Genomic DNA, 19821 nt, shown 5'->3' with positions numbered 1-19821 from the left:
GGTTTACTACTATAGTACCTGGGTCAGTCAATGGTTTACTACTATGGTCCTTGGGTCAGTCAATGGTTTACTACTATAGTACCTGGTTCAGTTAATGGTTTACTACTATAGTACCTGGGTCAGTTAATGGTTTACTACTATAGTACCTTGTTCAGTTAATGGTTTACTACTATAGTACCTGGGTCAGTTAATGGTTTACTACTATGGTCCTTGGGTCATTTCATGGTTTACTACTATAGTACCTGGTTCAGTTAATGGTTTACTACTATAGTACCTTGGTGAATAACACTAGGGCGATATCACATCTATGTCAGAGGGTTTATCCTCACCGATTAGGCCTAGGCAACACATACCTCAGGGGTTGTATGGGTAAGAGGTTGTGATTATATGACTGAGGTCTGAGCAAAATGTTAACAACAGCGTTCCTGAGCTCCCTTGGCATCGATCCTCGCTGCACAACTCAGACCGGGGGGGTTCATTCCTGCAGGAGCTCTAACACTTCAGCAAGCCCAGTTTCCTCCACCCTTCTACCTCCACCCTCCTACCTCCACCCTTCTACCCCTCCACCCTCCTACCTCCACCCTCCTACCTCCACCCTTCTACCCCTCCACCCTCCTACCTCCACCCTTCTACCTCCACCCTTCTACCTCCACCCTTCTACCTCCACCCCACACCTCTACCCCTCCACCCTTCTACCTCCACCCCACACCTCTACCCCTCCACCCTCCTACCTCCACCCTTCTACCTCCACCCTTCTACCTCCACCCTTCTACCTCCACCCCACACCTCTACCCCTCCACCCTTCTACCTCCACCCCACACCTCTACCCCTCCACCCTTCTACCTCTACCCCACACCTCTACCCCTCCACCCCACACCTCTACCCCTCCATCCCACACCTCTACCCCTCCACCCCATACCTCTACCCCTCCACCCTCCTACCTCCTTGTTCCACCCTTCTACCTCCACCCCACACCTCTACCCCTCCACCCTTCTACCTCTACCCCACACCTCTACCCCTCCACCCTCCTACCTCCACCCTTCTACCTCTACCCCACACCTCTACTCCTCCATCCCACCTCTACCCCTCCACCCTCCTACCTCCACCTCCACCCTTCTACCTCCACCCCACACCTCTACCCCTCCACCCTTCTACCTCCACCCCACACCTCTACCCCTCCACCCTCCTACCTCCACCTCCACCCTTCTACCTCTACCCCACACCTCTACTCCTCCACCCCACCTCTACCCCTCCACCCTCCTACCTCCACCTCCACCCTTCTACCTCCACCCCACACCTCTACCCCTCCACCCTTCTACCTCCACCCCACACCTCTACCCCTCCACCCTTCTACCTCCACCCCACACCTCTACCCCTCCACCCTCCTACCTCCACCTCCACCCTTCTACCTCTACCCCACACCTTACAAAAAAGACGTGAGAAAATAAATAAATGTGGCTTTCGGACACATGTATAAACACTCATGTGAACAAATCACGTGAAAAATGGCACGTGCATTTTTTTTATTTATTTGTTTTGCCACGTGGTCTTCGGACACGTGTGAAGTTTCACATGGATTTTCAACATATATACTGAACAAAAATATAAACGCAACATGCAACAATTTCAAAGATTTGACTGAGTTACAGTTCATATAAGGAAATCAGTCAATTGAAATAAATTCAATAGGACATAATCTATGGATTTTACGATTTGAAGTCTCCCGCAAGAGAAACCAAAGTCTTGACCATCAGACCAACAGGGCCTACACTGGCTTTCTCTTCCAATGTACTGTATATTTAATTAAACATTTCTCTCAATCTCAGAATATTGACTGTTCAACTCAAAATAGGGCTGACATATGTTTTAAAATGTAATTGAGTTAATCACAGGATTTGCTGAGTCAATCACAGGATTTGCTGAGTCAATCACAGGATTTGCTGAGTCAATCACAGGATTTGCTGAGTCAATCACAGGATTGCTGAGTCAATCACAGGATTTGCTGAGTCAATCACAGGATTTGCTGAGTCAATCACAGGATTGCTGAGTCAATCACAGGATTTGCTGAGTCAATCACAGGATTTGCTGAGTCAATCACCGGATTTTTTCTTTTTTTTCTTTTATTTAACGTGGCAAGTCAGTGAATTAATCCTCTTAAGGATCGTACCCTTTTTTTCAAATTTCACCTAACATGACATACCCAAATCTAACTGCCTGTAGCTCAGGACCTGAAGCAAGGATATGCATATTCTTGATACCATTTGAAAGGAAACACTTTGAAGTTTTTGGAAATGTGAAACTAATGTAGGAGAATATAACAAATTAGATCTGGTAAAAGATAAAGCAAACACAAAAACATGCTGCTGGAAGTGGTGTTTGAGGGCCAGTAGGAGGCACTCTTTCCTCTGGTCTAAAAAATATCCCAATGCCCCAGGGCAGTGATTGGGGACACTGCCCTGTGTAGGGTGCCGTCTTTCGGATGGGACGTTAAACGGGTGTCCTGACTCTCTGAGGTCATTAAAAGATCCCATGGCACTTATCGTAAGAGTAGGGGTGTTAACCCTGGTGACCTGGCTACATTCCCAATCTGTCCCTCAAACCATCACGGTCACCTAATAATCCCAAGTTTACAATTGGCTCATTCATCCCCCTCCTCTCCCCTGTAACTATTTCCCAGGTCGTTGCTGTAAATGAGAATGTGTTCTCAGTCAACTTACCTGGTAAAATAACAGAAAAATATAAATAATAAATAACAGTGTTGCTTCCGTCCCTCTTCCAACCCTACCTGGGCTCAAACCAGGGACCCTCTGCACACTTTAACAACTGCCTCCCACGAAGCATTACTACTCATCGCTCCCCAAGAGCCATGGGCCTTGCTGAGCAAAGGAAACAACTACTTCAAGGTCTCAGGGCTAGTGACGTCACTGATTGAAACGCTATTAGCGTGCACCCCGCTAACTAGCTAGCCATTTCACAACGGTTACATTGAGAGCATAAAAAAAATGATATGGTAATACAACATGTAAGTTTACACACTCCCAGGAATGTCATCCATGATGGATCATTAGCTTATACACTAACTTTCACACATCTAGATGGCCAGGTGGGGTTGGTGTGGAGCCAGAGACAACAGGGGTTCAAACTGTAGAACCCAGTTCCTACATTGGAATATAAAAAAATGGATTTTATCAAACAAAACTATGCTACATTTTATCTCTGGGACCCTCAGGATGACAAATCAGAGCCAGATTACTGAATGTAAGTACATTATTTACCTTCAGAGGTGAATGTATCAAACCAGTTCACCAGATACGTTTTTTGTTGTTGTTGTGCACTCTCCTCAAACAATAACATGGTATTTTGTCACTGTAATAGCTACTGTAAATTGGACAGTGCAGTTAGATTAACAATAATTTAAGCTTTCTGCCCATATAAGACATGTCTATGTCCTGGAAAGCTTGCTGTTACTTAAAACGGTTATGCTAAAATCTCTTTGTAGAAAAGTATCCGTTACATTCCAATAGCAAACACATTCACACATTTTTAAATAATTTTAGGCCTGTGTATTAAATGTAACAAAAACCAATGGACACCTAACAATAACAAAAGCAAAAAATAGCTAGCCAGGACAAAATGGCAGGCTAGCTATTGCCTAACACTAAGCTAGCTAGCAGTTATTAATTAGCATGCAACCATTAGATGCACATTTCATAAAAAGTAACCTTTTAAAATACATATCTTTAGCGTGGTTCGTATGTACACATGTAAATACACTCAATATGGATGTTCCCCAATGTTAGAAGGGGGGCCCCCGAGTGAAAACGTTTGGGAACCCCTGCTATAGAGAATGCCCAAAAAAAGCTAAGCAAAGAAAAGCATGGGTCTCGGGTCTCTCACTGTTGGCTTTAGGATGCTTATTTCCCGCCCTCAAATTCTGTGACAGAGAAATACTTGGAAAAATGGAGCGGATCAGAGAGGAATGTGTTTTTTTCCCCCTCTTCCATTTCCCACATAAACCAGGTCAACGTCCTCTAATTTTAAGTCTGTCATTGTGGCTGGAGCAAAACGCATATAGGCTTATAGGCTCTTTTTTTCCTCCGTCCCAAATGGCACCCTATTCCCTATATAGTGCATTAGTTTTGTCCAGGGCCTATAGTGCACTATAAAGGGAATAGGGGGCCATTTTAGACATAGCCTTTTTCTTTTCTGTATGTATTCTTTTAAGGGTTGGGGGGGGGGGTGGTCACCTTTACCCTTTTCGTGTTACAATGACCGTGAAAGGTAAAGGGAAAGCGGTATAACCTAGTCAGATGTACAACTGAGTGTATTCAACTGAAATGTGTCTTCCGCGTGACACATCATGTGATTGCTCTCAGCCAGAGAGAACTTGGTGGTTTGAAACAAAACACTTTGCCTTAACTCGATGCCTTTGTGGGAGACGTGTGAATTCCTAATGGCTGTGTATACTCTCTTCCCAGTGAGTCAAAGCAGCTGACTGTGTAGTTTTCTAGACAGGTTGGCCCAAAGGGAGCAGAGGAATAGGCCCAAGAAGTGGTGAGAAGCCTGATGAATCAAAAAATGCATTGTGTCTGGACCCGTCACAGAGAGAGAGAGAGAGAGAGAGAGAGAGAGAGAGAGAGAGAGAGAGAGAGAGAGAGAGAGAGAGACAGAGAGACAGAGAGACAGAGAGAGAGAGAGAGAGAGAGAGAGAGAGAGAGAGAGAGAGAGAGAGAGAGAGTAGTTCCACCGAGCTGTGACGTTGAGCTGAGCTGTAGGAGACATGGAGGACTTAGTTTGGTATTCAGGGCAGAGACAGAACACAATAGCCCTGTCATGACTAAGCTATAATAGTTGTTTAGGTGAGGCGTCATCACCAAGCCAGGTGTATCTATCTATTCAGTAAACCATTGTCCCAAATTTATACACCCTAGTCTATTATACAACAATACATGATTTTACCTGTATGTGGTCATTCAGACTTGACTGAATAAATATCCATTGTTTAAAAAAAAATGTAACCTTTATTTAACTAGGCAAGTCAGTTAAGAACAAATTCTTATTTACAATGACGGCCTACCCAGGCCAAACGACACTGGGCCAATTGTGCACCGCCCTATGGGACTCCCAATCACAGCCAGATGTGATGCAGCCTGGATTCAAACCAGGGACTGTAGTGACACCTCTTGCACTGAGATGCAGTACTTTAGACCGCTGCGCCACTCGGGAGGAGATCAGTCCACAGGGAATGGTGCTACAGAGATGTGAGGAGATCAGTCCACAGGGAATGGTGCTAAAGAGATGTGAGGAGATCAGTCCACAGGGAATGGTGCTACAGAGACGTGAGGAGATCAGTCCACAGGGAATGGTGCTACAGAGACGTGAGGAGATCAGTCCACAGGGAATGGTGCTACAGAGACGTGAGGAGATCAGTCCACAGGGAATGGTGCTAAAGAGATGTGAGGAGATCAGTCCACAGGGAATGGTGCTACAGAGACGTGAGGAGATCAGTCCACAGGGAATGGTGCTACAGAGACGTGAGGAGATCAGTCCACAGGGAATGGTGCTACAGAGACGTGAGGAGATCAGTCCACAGGGAATGGTGCTACAGAGACGTGAGGAGATCAGTCCACAGGGAATGGTGCTAAAGAGATGTGAGGAGATCAGTCCACAGGGAATGGTGCTACAGAGACGTGAGGAGATCAGTCCACAGGGAATGGTGCTACAGAGATGTGAGGAGATCAGTCCACAGGGAATGGTGCTACAGAGATGTGAGGAGATCAGTCCACAGGGAATGGTGCTACAGAAATGTGAGGAGATCAGTCCACAGGGAATGGTGCTAAAGAGATATGAGGAGATCAGTCCACAGGGAATGGTGCTACAGAGATGTGAGGAGATCAGTCCACAGGGAATGGAGCTAAAGAGGTGAGGAGATCAGTCCACAGGGAATGGTGCTAAAGAGATGTGAGGAGATCAGTCCACAGGGAATGGTGCTACAGAGACGTGAGGAGATCAGTCCACAGGGAATGGTGCTACAGAGATGTGAGGAGATCAGTCCACAGGGAATGGTGCTACAGAGATGTGAGGAGATCAGTCCACAGGGAATGGTGCTACAGAGACGTGAGGAGATCAGTCCACAGGGAATGGTGCTACAGAGATGTGAGGAGATCAGTCCACAGGGAATGGTGCTACAGAGACGTGAGGAGATCAGTCCACAGGGAATGGTGCTAAAGAGATGTGAGGAGATCAGTCCACAGGGAATGGTGCTACAGAGACGTGAGGAGATTCAGGGTTAAATCCAGTGCTAATATGAATCAATTGTAGTTTGAGAGACCAGGGTTGCATCTGAAACGGCATCTTATATTCTATGGCTCAAACTCAACTCTGGACCTCCAAGCCAGTTCCATTATCATTATTCCCCTCTAATCAGGGACTGATTTAGACCTGGGACACCAGGTGGGTGATTCCCCTCTAATCAGGGACTGATTTAGACCTGGGACACCAGGTGGGTGATTCCCCTCTAATCAGGGACTGATTTCGACCTGGGACACCAGGTGGGTGTTTCCCCTCTAATCAGGGACTGATTTAGACCTGGGACACCAGGTGGGTGATTCCCCTCTAATCAGGGACTGATTTAGACCTGGGACACCAGGTGGGTGATTCCCTTCTAATCAGGGACTGATTTAGACCTGGGACACCAGGTGGGTGATTGCCCTCTAATCAGGGACTGATTTAGACCTGGGACACCAGGTGGGTGATTCCCCTCTAATCAGGGACTGATTTAGACCTGGGACACCAGGTGGGTGATTGCCCTCTAATCAGGGACTGATTTAGACCTGGGACACCAGGTGGGTAGAACAGAAAACCAGCAGGCTCCGGACCTCCGAGGGTACGAGTTGAATTCCCCCTGCTCTATGGGCTCTGGTCAAAAGTAGTGCACTATGTAGGGAATAAGGTGCCATAGGGCTCTGGTCAAAAGTAGTGCACTATGTAGGGAATAGGGTGCCATTTTTGGAGGTAGATATAGACAGCTCATCGTGTCATGTCAGCTGATCTGAGGTCAGACTGCCAAAGGCAGAATGAATATGAGCCAATCTCTGACCCACTTTGAAACATTGCCTAGGTCTACCGACAGTACCTATGAGTAGTCTGTTCTTCTTCCTGACAATAGAAAACCAGATCAGAGTCATTCCTTTTAGACTCACTGTGGGCGTCATGTTTGACCACATCTTTAAGTGTGGTAGGGCTGAAGAGAGAGGGAGAGAATACTTTGTGAATGATGTAGTGTTGTCGCAACCGATTCCGTAGCAACAGACTCTTGGTAAATGTGTCTGTGTCATGTCTGTTTATACATTAACCTCCGGATGTGAATCACAGTATGGAATCGGGATTTTGTTCAACAATGACTTGTACAGTAAATAGTTGTAGAGCAATACTCAACTTTTAGAGATGCATTAATGTTGGGGTGGCAGGCAGTCTAGTGGTTAGAGCGTTGGGCCAGCAACCAAAAGGTTGCCCCTGAACAAGGCAGTTAACCCACTGTTCCCCAGTAGGCTGTCATTGTAAAATAAGAATTTGTTCTTAACTGACTTGCCTAGTTAATTTAAAAAAAAATGAATTGGTTAATTCTACATTAGAAGTGTGAAGCTCCATGTATATTTAGTAACAGTGTCAACTAAAGTAGTGGTGAACATTCCTACAGACTACTGAAACATCTGCATTTTTAATCATCTACCCAACCTATTTCAGGCCTACGGTATCTGTGAATCCAAACTCCACTGAAACTCCATCTCGTCATTATCTAGAGTGGTTATTCTGCAATGTGCAGTCTGATATCCCGAGAATGTTCGCTATGTTAGTTTCACTAGCTTCCAATTACACAGCCACATACTATCAGGTGTAGGTAGGAGGGAGGAAGGATATATATTGTATGCTGAGTCCCCTATTCCCCTACATAGTGCACTACTACCCATAGGGCTCCCAGTCAAAAGTAGTGCACTATATAGGGAATAGGGTATCATTTGGGACACAGTCATAGACATGCACGCAACAACAAAAACAGTTTGACCTCAAATCTCGTTTTCACATGTTGAGTTTAAATTTCACATGTGAAATCATATTTCCACAAGTATTACATTTAGAGTTCACCACCTTCTCTCATGTGAGGAGAATAACATGTTTTCACCTCATATGTGAAGAAAAGAAAACTCCACATGTGAAAATCTCACTTTCACATGTGGAATTGCAAGTTCATATGAAAAATAGTCACATGTAAAATTCTAATTCTCACATGTGGAATTGTAAGCTCCATCCTCCGTTTTCTCCTATCACAGCCATTAAACTCTGTAACTGTTATAAAGTCACCATTGGCCCTCATGGTGAAATCCCTGAGCGGTTTCCTTCCTCTCCAGCAACTGAGTTAGGCAGGACGCCTGTATCTTTGCAGTGACTGGGTGTATTGATACACCATCCAAAGTGTAATTAATAACTTCACCATGCTCAAAGGGATATTCAGTGTCTGCTTTTATTTTACACATCTACCAATTGGTGCCCTTCTTTGTGAGGCATTGGAAAACCTCCCTGGTCTTTGTGTCTGAAATGCACTACTTGACTGAGGGAACTTACAGATAACTGTAAGTGTGGGGTACAGAGATGAGCTAGTCATTCAGGAATCATGTTAAAGACTATTATTGCACACAGAGTGAGTTCATGTAACTTATTATATGATTTGTTACGCACATTTTTACTCCTGAACTTGTCTAGTCTTGCTATAACAAAGGGGTTAAAGATGTGGTCAAAGACATTTCAGCTTTCCATTATTTATTCATTTATAATTTAAAAAATATATATATATTCTACTTTGCCGTTATAAGGTATTGTGTGTAGGTCAATAAACAATAAATGACAATACATTCAAGCTGTAACAACAAAGGGTTAAAGGGGTGTGACTACTTTCTGAAGGTTATGTAAATGTTTTGGTTTTTAAAAGTTCTTTTCATGTTGAGTGTACAGTACGAACCACTGTAATGATATGTATTTTAGAAGGTTATTTGCTATGAAATTTGTATCTAATGGTCGAATGCTAATTGCTAACCACTAGCTAGCCTTCCATTTAGTCCTAGCTATTTTTTGCTACTTTTGTTAGCTGTCCATTGGTTTTAGTAACATTTAATACACAGGCCTAAAATTGATTTTAAGGTATTTTAAAAATACTCTTAAAACAACCAAAATATTTCATCTATACAGCTCCGAGTGGTGCAGCGGTCTAAGACACTGCATCTCAGTGCTAGAGGCGTCACTACAGACCCTGGTTCCATTCCAGGCTGTATCACAGCGGTCTAAGGCACTGCATCTCAGTGCTAGAGGCGTCACTACAGACCCTGGTTCCATTCCAGGCTGTATCCCAGCGGTCTAAGGCACTGCATCTCAGTGCTGGAGGCATCAATACAGACCCTGGTTCCATTCCAGGCTGTATCACAGCGGTCTAAGGCACTGCACCTCAGTGCTAGAGGCGTCACTACAGACCCTGGTTACGTTCCAGGCTGTATCACAGCGGTCTAAGGCACTGCACCTCAGTGCTAGAGGCGTCACTACAGACCCTGGTTCCGTTCCAGGCTGTATCACAGCGGTCTAAGGCACTGCACCTCAGTGCTAGAGGCATCACTACAGACCCTGGTTCCATTCCAGGCTGTATCACAGCGGTCTAAGGCACTGCATCTCAGTGCTAGAGGCGTCACTACAGACCCTGGTTCCATTCCAGGCTGTATCACAGCGGTCTAAGGCACTGCACCTCAGTGCTAGAGGCGTCACTACAGACCCTGGTTCCATTCCAGGCTGTATCACAGCGGTCTAAGGCACTGCACCTCAGTGCCAGAGTCGTCACAACAGACACCCTCGTTCGATTCCAGGCTGTATCAGCGTCCCATAGGGCGGCGCACAATAGGCACAATGTGGTCCGGGGTTGGCAGGTCATTGTAAATAATCATTTGTTCTTAACTGACTTGCCTAGTTAAATAAAGGTTAAATAAAAAAAATATAACAACATTAATTCAAAGTGTTTCCTTTCAAATGATATCAAGAATTTGCATATGCTTGCTTCAGGTCCTGAGCTACAGGCAGTTAGATTCTAGCGCAGAAAAACAATTGATTAATTGATGTGTGGAATGCGTGCACCACTACTATAGGCAGGGCAGAACACCGTCTAAAAGCTCACGGGAAAAACATCTGTGGAATTCTTTGCATCTATTTTTGTTTCAGTCGTGAAAGGTGTAACTATCCTGCTAAAGTTCATTATAAAATCACTTGCAATAGCATAGGGATTAATTCAAATTTACTTGAAATTTTAACAGGAAATTGCATCAATTAGAGATAAATCGAAGGAATATGATGAGCTTGCAATTTGTCCTTTATTGACATGACCTCATACATTGTGTTAGAATAGAAATTCTTCCTAGTAATGATGTGTAGGCTATCTATAGTAGTGTTAGGAGACATTATCAAAGTCCTTAACTAATGCTCTATACGTAACAGGAAGTGCCAAACAGAGAGGGCTTGGCTTGTGATGAAGGGCATGACTGAAAAGGAGCCACCTCGTCTCAAAATGGGGAGGGAGGGGGCACCCAGAAGTCCCATCACATAGGTTATGTCTCAAATGGCACCCTATTCCCTAAATGTTGTGCACTACTTTTGACCTGAGTCCTATGGGCTCTTGATAAAAGTAGTGCACTAGGAAATATGGTGCCATTTGGAACGCATACGTGATGTGGGCAAACAGAGACCTTCCCTCTGTAAGGATGACAGAAATAACACACACCAGGAAATGGCCGTGTCCAGCCTCAGGATCACCACGCAGAGAAGGGCATCACGGTATCTAGCTGATGTCACGGCCCTGCGAATGTGGCGGTAACGTGACGTCGGAGCGGAGGGCCTGCACAGGGACTGTCGTCTCTGCTAGCAGGCTTCTTATGTCCCCAATGGTGGCTCTGCAGTGCTTCCCCTAGCTTCCCCTGTTCATAGTTGTATTGGGAAATAATGTATATATTAACTGTCTCTGTACCCTAAATGACTGAATCTGCAGTATGTATGTCCAGGATGCATGGCTGTCTTTAATAACTTGTCTATTCTGTGTTATAATCTCAAACCTTTAATAACTTGTCTATTCTGTGTTATAATCTCAACCCTTTAATAATTTGTCGATTCTGTGTTATAATCTCAAACTCATCTGCTGACAGGGAATACAATGCCATTTGAGGTGCATCCATGTTTAATCTGTAACATTGCCACGGACAACGAGATGAATACAGTCAGGTCAGAGGTGAGAGATTAAAACCTATGGAATGCTGGCTGTGAAAAGTGGAACAACTCAACTGAAGTAGATATCTCTTGTTGCAGTTCTCATCCAAATATTGGGTTAGCACCCCCGAGTATAATATCTCGACTGGACACAGACAGGAAATATGAACAATTTAGTTCCTTAGACTTTTCGATATCCAAATGGCACCCTATTCCCTAAATAGTGCACTACTTTTGTCCAGAGCCTTATGGATCCTGGTCCAATGTAGTGCACTATAACTGAAATAGGGTGCTATTTGGGATAAAACCCTTAATAACAACGTCTAGCGGCAGGACACTTGGCTTAAGGCCTAATGCTCGTACTACAACCTGTAGAGAGTGGAAGCAGCTAGCCTAGTGGTTAGAGTGTAGAGGCGGCAGGTAGCCTAGTGGTTAGAGTGTAGAGGCGGCAGGTAGCCTAGTGGTTAGAGTGTAGAGGCGGCAGGTAGCCTAGTGGTTAGAGTGTAGAGGTGGCAGGTAGTCTAGTGGTTAGAGTGTAGAGGGGGTAGGTAGCCTAGTGGTTAGAGTGTAGAGGCGGCAGGTAGTCTAGTGGTTAGAGTGTAGAGGGGGTAGGTAACCTAGTGGTTAGAGTGTAGAGGCGGCAGGTAGTCTAGTGGTTAGAGTGTAGAGGCGGCAGGTAGTCTAGTGGTTAGAGTGTAGAGACGGCAGCTAGCCTAGTGGTTAGAGTGTAGAGGCGGCAGGTAGCCTAGTGGTTAGAGTGTAGAGGCGGCAGGTAGCCTACTGGTTAGAGTGTAGAGGCGGCAGGTAGCCTAGTGGTTAGAGTGTAGAGGCGGCAGGTAGCCAAGTGGTTAGAGTGTAGAGACGGCAGGTAGCCTAGTGGTTAGAGTGTAGAGGCGGCAGGTAGCCTAGTGGTTAGAGCGTAGAGGCGGCAGGTAGCCTAGTGGTTAGAGTGTAGAGGCGGCAGGTAGCCTAGTGGTTAGAGCGTAGAGGCGGCAGGTAGCCTAGTGGTTAGAGTGTAGAGGCGGCAGGTAGCCTAGTGGTTAGAGCGTTGGGCCAGTAACCGAAAGGTTGCTGGGTTGAATCCCCGAGCTGACAAGGTAAACATCTGTCGTTCTGTCCTTGAACAAGGCAGTTAACCCCACTGTTCCTCGGTAGGCCGTCATTGTAAATAAGAATTTGTTCTTAATTGATTTACCTAGTTAAATAAAAAAAATTGCAGCAATGCTGCTTTATTATAAACTAAAAGGCCATAAGGACAATGCAAAACAAGAGGCTCTGCTGCCCCCTAGTTGTCTGTCTATGTAATGGCAGCACTATTATTACACTATTTCAAGGTATCCTTCAAGCGCTTTGAGCAATTACACTGACGGAGTGACAGTCTTGAAGTACATGTTAACAAATAAATTACATGAAAGTGTTGGTCATATCAATTCCCAATCTGACCCTCATACCATCATGGCCACATCCCCAGTTTACAACTGGCTCATTCATCCCCCCCTCCTCTCCCCTGTAACTATTCCCCAGGGTGTTTTGTTCCATCTGGTTTTAGTGATGAAATAGTGGCCATCCAGACACAATGTTGTGTGTATAGCAAGGCTGCATTTACAAAAGCAGCCCAATTCTGATATTTTGCCAATAACTGGTCTTTTGACCAATCAAATCAGATCTTTTGCCAATAATTTGGGCAAAAGATCAGAATTAGGCTGTGTTGTGTATACGCAGACAAACGTGTGAGCTTATTCACTTCCGTTCTTCAAAGAGCGTTCATATTGGTTTGGCTGTGATACAGCCTGGAATGGAACCAGGGTCTGTAGTGACGCCTCTAGCACTGAGGTGCAGTGCCTTAGACCGCTGTGATACAGCCTGGAATGGAACCAGGGTCTGTAGTGACACCTCTAGCACTGAGATGTAGTGCCTTAGTTTTTTTTTTTAACTCAATAACGTGAAAGGCCTAATTGCTAGTGTAACAGTATAACTTTAAACCGTCCCCTCGCCCCGACACGGGCGCGAACCAGGGACCCTCTGCACACATCAACAACTGACACCCACGAAGCGTCGTTACCCATTGCTCCACAAAAGCCGCGGCTCTTGCAGAGCAAGGGGAACCACTACTTCTAGGTTTCAGAGCAAGTGACGTAACTGATTGAAACGCTATTAGCGCGTACCCGCTAACTAGCTAGCCATTTCACATCCGTTACACTCAACCCCCTTTCAACCTCCTCCTTTTCCGCAGCAACCAGTTATCCGGGTCAACAGCATCAATGTAACAGTATAACTTTAGTACGTCCCCTCTCAACACACTAATAAAAATGTAAATAGCAAAAAAATGCATATATATATTTCTTTTTTCTAACCTCACGTCAAAATCTAACCTATATCTAGTACACTGGTAAAACTCACCCTACTTATATCAGATATATATTAGAATTGCCAATAAACAAGTAACACAAAAGTTATATCGTTTATCTGTGAAGTCTCAGCCAGAGAAATCACCAATTTCGATAATAAAACGTTGCAGTGGCGCCCTCCTGTGGCGAAATGTGATATCGCCATAAACTGCACCAGCAACATCTTATCTGATTCCTCAACGGCAACCACGGCGAAGTTCTGAGATGGAAATCCAGCGAAGGATGATCCGATCCAGAAGAACGGTCACGGCACCACTGTAACAGTATAACTTTAAACCGTCCCCTCGCCCCGACACGGCCGCGAACCAGGGACCTTCTGCACACATCAACAACTGACACCCACGAAGCGTCGTTACCCATCGCTCCACAAAAGCCACGGCTCTTGCAGAGCAAGGGGAACCACTACTTCTAGGTTTCAGAGCAAGTGACGTAACTGATTGAAACGCTATTAGCGCGTACCCGCTAACTAGCTAGCCATTTCACATCCGTTACACTAGGGTCATTTTAAGACGTCGTGCTTGAAAACGCCACGATATGTCATGGGATCTAATACTGCTGTTTAGTGGATGACCTGGGCATCAGACAGGATATATTTTCGTCAATGGAAAGGTAGAGACTTAATCTTTCTCCTCATATGTATATCAAGGTATGGCATAAGCCCTGCACTTTTTAAATGGCCGTGTTCCTATGGGAAAGTGCACCACAGGTGTCAAACTCATTCCACGGGGGGCCGAGTGTCTGCGGGTTTCCGCTCCTCCCTTATACTTGATTGATGAATTAACATCACTAATTAGTTAGGAACTCCCCACACCTGGTTGTCTAGGGCTTTATTGAAAGGAAAAAACAAAAACCTGCAGACACTAGGCCCTCCGTGGAATGAGTTTGACACCCCTGAGGTAAACGATCTGAGTAAAATATTCTTATTTTATTGTTTTGTAACAGTAATTGGCGACATTTTGTTTCAAACAAACGTTAAAAATCTCTTATTCCCCAACATGGGGACATTTGGGGGTCCCCTGCGAAAAAAAATAATAACTTTACGCTTAAGGTTTTTCTGTCCTGCTGTATTTTGGGCTCTGTAGTAGTCACCTTGTAGTAGTCATATTTCTAACAGATCTAAGCATGTATTTGTAGGAATTTGAAACCGAAATGTACATTGATGGTAGTATACAATATTATGCATTGTTAGGAAAATGTCACCAGAGGGAGTTGAAGTTTAATTGATAATGGACCTGCATCCATACAGTTTATTGACTGTGTCCAGTTCACAAAAAATCCTCGAAATAAAAGCAAGACAGTCAGAGAGCATCGGAAATTCTAAAAACAATAGAACTATTTTGGTCAAATTTTTACAGCGAGGAACTATAACACATTCAGTGCAACCCTCCAAACAATTTCTTATTATGTTTGTGTCCAGAAGACCGAATGCACCCCCCAGGAGAATCTAGCCCATACCAACACCAATCCTTTTACATTTGTGGGTAGTGCACACTTCAGGTGGACGGAGAGATTATTGTGAGGTATATTGAAGCAATAAGTCCCGAGGGGGTGTGGTATATGGCCAATATACCATGGCTAAGGGTTGTTCTTATGCGCAACACAGAGTGCCTGGATACAGACCTTAGTCGTGTTTCAAGGTTTTACTGTTAACCTTTAAAGCGTTACATGGGCTTGCTCCTACCTATCTTTCCGAGTTGGTCCTGCCGTACATACCTACACGTACGCTACGGTCACAAGACGCAGGCCTCCTAATTGTCCCTAAAATTTCTAAGCAAACAGCTGGAGGCAGGGCTTTCTCCTATACATCTCCATTTTTATGGAACAGTCTGCCTACCCATGTGAGAGACGCAGACTCAGTCTCAACCTTTAAGTCTTTACTGAAGACTTATCTCTTCAGTAGGTCATATGATTGAGTGTAGTCTGGCCCAGGAGTGTGAAGGTGAACGGAAAGGCTCTGGAGCAACGAACCGCCCTTGCTGTCTCTCCAGGGCCGGTTCCCCTCTCTCCACTGGGATTCTCTGCCTCTAACCCTGTTACTGGGGCTGAGTCACTGGCTTGCTGGTGCTCTTTCATGCCGTCCCTAGGAGGGGTGCGTCACTTGAGTGGGTTGAGTTACTGACGTGAACTTCCTGTCTGGGTTGGCGCCCCCCCCTTGGTTGTGCTGTGATGGAGACCTTTGTGGGCTATACTCGGCCTTGTCTCAGGATTGTAAGTTGGTGGTTGAGGATATCCCTCTAGTGGTGTGGGGGCTGTGCTTTGGCAGAGTGGGTGGGGTTATATCCTTCCTGTTTGGCCCTGTCCGGGGGTTTCTTCGGATGGGGCCACAGTGTCTCCTGACCGCTCCTGTCTCAGCCTCCAGTATTTATGCTGCAGTAGTTTATGTGTCGGGGGGCTAGGGTCAGTTGGTTATACCTGGAATACTTCTCCTGTCTTATCCAGTGTCCTGTGTGAATTTAAGTATGCTCTCTCTAATTCTCTCGTTCTCTCTTTCTCTCTGAGAACCTGAGCCCTAGGACCATACGTCAGGACTACCGGGCATGCTGACACCTTGCTGTCCCCAGTCCGCCCGGCCTTGCTGTTATTCCAGTTTCAACTGTTTCTGCCTGCGGTTACGAAACCCCTACCTGTCCCAGACCTGCTGTTTTCAACTCTTAATGATCGGCTATGAAAAGCCAACTGAGATTTATTCCTGATTATTATTTGACCATGCTTGTCATTTATGAACATTTTGAAAATCTTGGCTCTCTCTAATTTTCTCCTTCTCTCTTTCTTTCTCTCGGAGGACCTGAGCCCTAGGACCATGCATCGGGACTGCCGCCCGTGGTGACTCCTTGCTGTCCCCAGTCCGCCTGGCCTTGCTGCTATTCCAGTTTCAGCTGTTCTGCCTGCGGTTATGGAACCGCCACCTGTCCCAGACCTGTTGTTTTACAACTCTTAATGATCAGCTATGAAAAGCCAACTGAAAATTATTCATGATTATTATTTGACCATGCTTGTCACTTATGAACATTTTTGAACATCTTGGCATAGTTCTGTTATAATCTCCACCCGGCACAGCCAGAAGAGGACTGGCCACCCCTCATAGCCTGGTTCCTCTCTAGGTTTCTTCCTAGGTTTTGGCCTTTCTAGGGAGTTTTTCCTAGCCACCGTGCTTCTACACCTGCATTCTAGCTGTTTGGGGTTTTAGGCTGGGTTTCTGTACAGCACTTCGAGATATTATCTGATGTACGAAGGGCTATATAAAATAAAATTGATTGAGTCGTGGTATATTGGACATATACTACTAATCCCAGGGGTGTCTTATTGCTTTTATAAACCAGTTGCCAAAACAGTAAGATAAGGAACTACACGTTACATTGCAAATGTTGCTTTAATAAATAAATACATACATTCCGCCATGAAAAAGTATTCTGGATAAAAGTCTCGTTGCTAGACTGGTTACTAGACAACCACAGGCTAGCTAGCAAGCTTACATTAAATGTATGGGGGAAAAAACGAGCATTAGCGCTACTTCTAGAGTGACTAAAACATGCCAATTATTTATTCATGTTGATCTGAATGTTGCCATTTATTGTGTACAAGTGAGAGAAAAAAAAATGTCCCGTGTTATCGTTTGTTGTTGGCTTGCCAATGTTGTTCGTTTGTTGACTCCACGCTGCTGGGAATGGATGCCGTTCATTTAACTGGGGCAGCTGCTGCTGTGTAGTCAGAGAGAATAGTACTGCCATCGGCTCTTTTGTGTACCTGAAACACAAGACAATAACGTTAGCTAATAGTTAGGCCTAACGTTACATAGCTACCGGTTATATTGTCAGGGTACATTAGAATGGTTTAACTAGCTAACAGTTACATACCATACGTAGCCGTTCAGCTTTATCGCGCCGCTCTTCCCTAGACTTTTTATTACGCCGACAGACACATGATTGCACGTTGTGAATTCGGTGTCCTTCTGTATATTCCATGCCAAACCGAGAAGGGGTCGTTGATATGTTCAAACCAGCTCCGAGTCCAGCATAACGTTAGCTGCTAATCCCATATTCTTCGGCATTCGTGTTTCTCACTGAACAAATACAACTCCCGTAGAATAACGTTCAGCTCCATTTTTTTTGTATTCCCAAACTCACAATATATCCCTTTCTCGACACACCAGTCAGTGAATCAGCTAAGTGCCCACTTTGTTTGTTTCACGATGTTATTTTCGTTTCGTTTTCTCTCAAATGTATCTAAATGCTTATTTTGGACATCGGCAATTTGAACTATTGTTGATATAGCCATTGTATCACCGGTATCACGTACACGCGACTAAATGCTGTTTTAGCCAATCAGTATCCAGTATCCAAACTACCCGGTTTATGAAACGTCTATAAACATTCTCAGCGCGGGAATAGTTCTGCCACCAGCCAATCGTTTCGCAGATACGATTGACTCCCATCCCCGTTTGTGATTTGTCAAGGATTTACACAATTCCCTCCGACGATTGGACGAAAAAAAAACTGGGAGCTTCTCTTCGTTCTTCCGGTTTGTATGTTGTTGAAAAGAAAAGACGAATGCCTGGAGAAAAAAAAAAATACTCTACGAATACGGTATTTTAGCATGTATTTTTTGCGAATGTATCGTCAAAGCTTTTGTCGATAAAGCGTTCACAAATTTATTTGGGATTCTATAAATATTGTAAGAATCTTAAGTTGTTTACCCAATGTTTGTTTAGCGATAGCTGCAGCTAGCAAGCCATCCTTAGCTAGCTATTTTGCAAGGTTAACCATCTGGATAAGCGATCAAAATTAAACATTAACGTTTAATTTAAGAGCTCGACTGTGGTCGCTGCCATCGGTTGTGATACTGTCAAAGCAGAAAGACACATTCTACAAAGCAGTGCCTATTCGGTGATTATCTAGTTACTCATAACAGCTGTAGTTAGCTAGGATTTCACAGTAACTAGTTTACTATAACCTTATCCGCCAATACAAATTTGCCTGGTTAAAGATAAAAAAAACTTCTCGATGGGGCATTGTGGATAAAGGTACAATTTGAAGTACAGTGGCATATCCCATCCTAGCCCAAGATGTACTCTTAAGGAGCCTAACGTTACCGTTGCTCCTTAAAGTGCAATGACTTATTTACAGAGGTAGGATGACTCTGGCAGCCAAATACAAAATCTAAACGTGAATCGATTCTCAATTGCGATATAGTTCTAGCAATATAAAGCCCTTTACTTTCATATCACATTAACATTATTTCACAAATGCAAAATATACAGTTTTACCCGACAGTATTTTTCAGTAACAACACGTTTCTGGTGGCCTTCTTCCTTTACACACAGGTGTTCAGAGCATGCTAGATAGCTAATTACCACAGGTGTTCAGAGCATGCTAGATAGCTAATTACCACAGGTGTTCAGAGAAGCATAGATAGCTAATTACCACAGGTGTTTAGAGCATGCTAGATGGCTAATTACCACAGGTGTTCAGAGCATGCTAGATGGCTAATTACCACAGGTGTTCAGAGCATGCTAGATAGCTAATTACCACAGGTGTTCAGAGCATGCTAGATAGCTAATTACCACAGGTGTTCAGAGCATGCTAGATAGCTAATTACCACAGGTGTTCAGAGCATGCTAGATGGCTAATTACCACAGGTGTTCAGAGCATGCTAGATAGCTAATTACCACAGGTGTTCAGAGCATGCTAGATGGCTAATTACCACAGGTGTTCAGAGCATGCTAGATGGCTAATTACCACAGGTGTTTAGAGCATGCTATATGGCTAATTACCACAGGTGTTCAGAGCATGCTAGATAGCTAATTACCACAGGTGTTTAGAGCATGCTAGATAGCTAATTACCACAGGTGTTCAGAGCATGCTAGATAGCTAATTACTACAGGTGTTCAGAGCATGCTAGATGGCTAATTACCACAGGTGTTCAGAGCATGCTAGATAGCTAATTACCACAGGTGTTCAGAGCATGCTAGATAGCTAATTACCACAGGTGTTCAGAGCATGCTATATAGCTAATTACCACAGGTGTTCAGAGCATGCTAGATAGCTAATTACCACAGGTGTTCAGAGCATGCTATATGGCTAATTACCACAGGTGTTCAGAGCATGCTAGATAGCTAATTACCACG

General features: G+C 44.5%; 1 protein-coding gene and 1 long non-coding RNA gene across 5 annotated transcripts in view; one reads left to right on the top strand and one right to left on the bottom strand.

The window, feature by feature from the left end:
• Positions 1-17048: 17048 nt before the first annotated feature.
• Positions 17049-17995, bottom strand: LOC129869465 (uncharacterized). The gene is made up of 2 exons (XR_008761909.1): positions 17552-17995; positions 17049-17441 (listed from the first exon to the last, which is right to left on the bottom strand). It is a non-coding gene; the product is annotated as an uncharacterized LOC129869465 (long non-coding RNA).
• Positions 17996-18183: 188 nt separating this feature from the next.
• The window catches only part of LOC129869463 (histone deacetylase complex subunit SAP130-like), a 53325-nt gene continuing 51687 nt past the window's right edge, over positions 18184-19821 (top strand). The window contains exon 1 of one of the 4 annotated variants that reach the window (XM_055943915.1): positions 18184-18280. The gene's annotated coding sequence lies outside the window, so the exon portion shown is untranslated. Of the gene's footprint in view, positions 18369-18400; positions 18581-19821 lie in introns of those variants that run through there. The other 3 variants (XM_055943912.1, XM_055943914.1, XM_055943913.1) reach the window with 3 other exon arrangements.

Source organism: Salvelinus fontinalis, chromosome 14 (genome assembly GCF_029448725.1).
Source record: "Salvelinus fontinalis isolate EN_2023a chromosome 14, ASM2944872v1, whole genome shotgun sequence".
Classification (NCBI taxonomy): domain Eukaryota; kingdom Metazoa; phylum Chordata; class Actinopteri; order Salmoniformes; family Salmonidae; genus Salvelinus; species Salvelinus fontinalis.
Note: the sequence above shows the minus strand (reverse complement) of the source record. Positions and strands in the feature narration are given on the sequence as shown.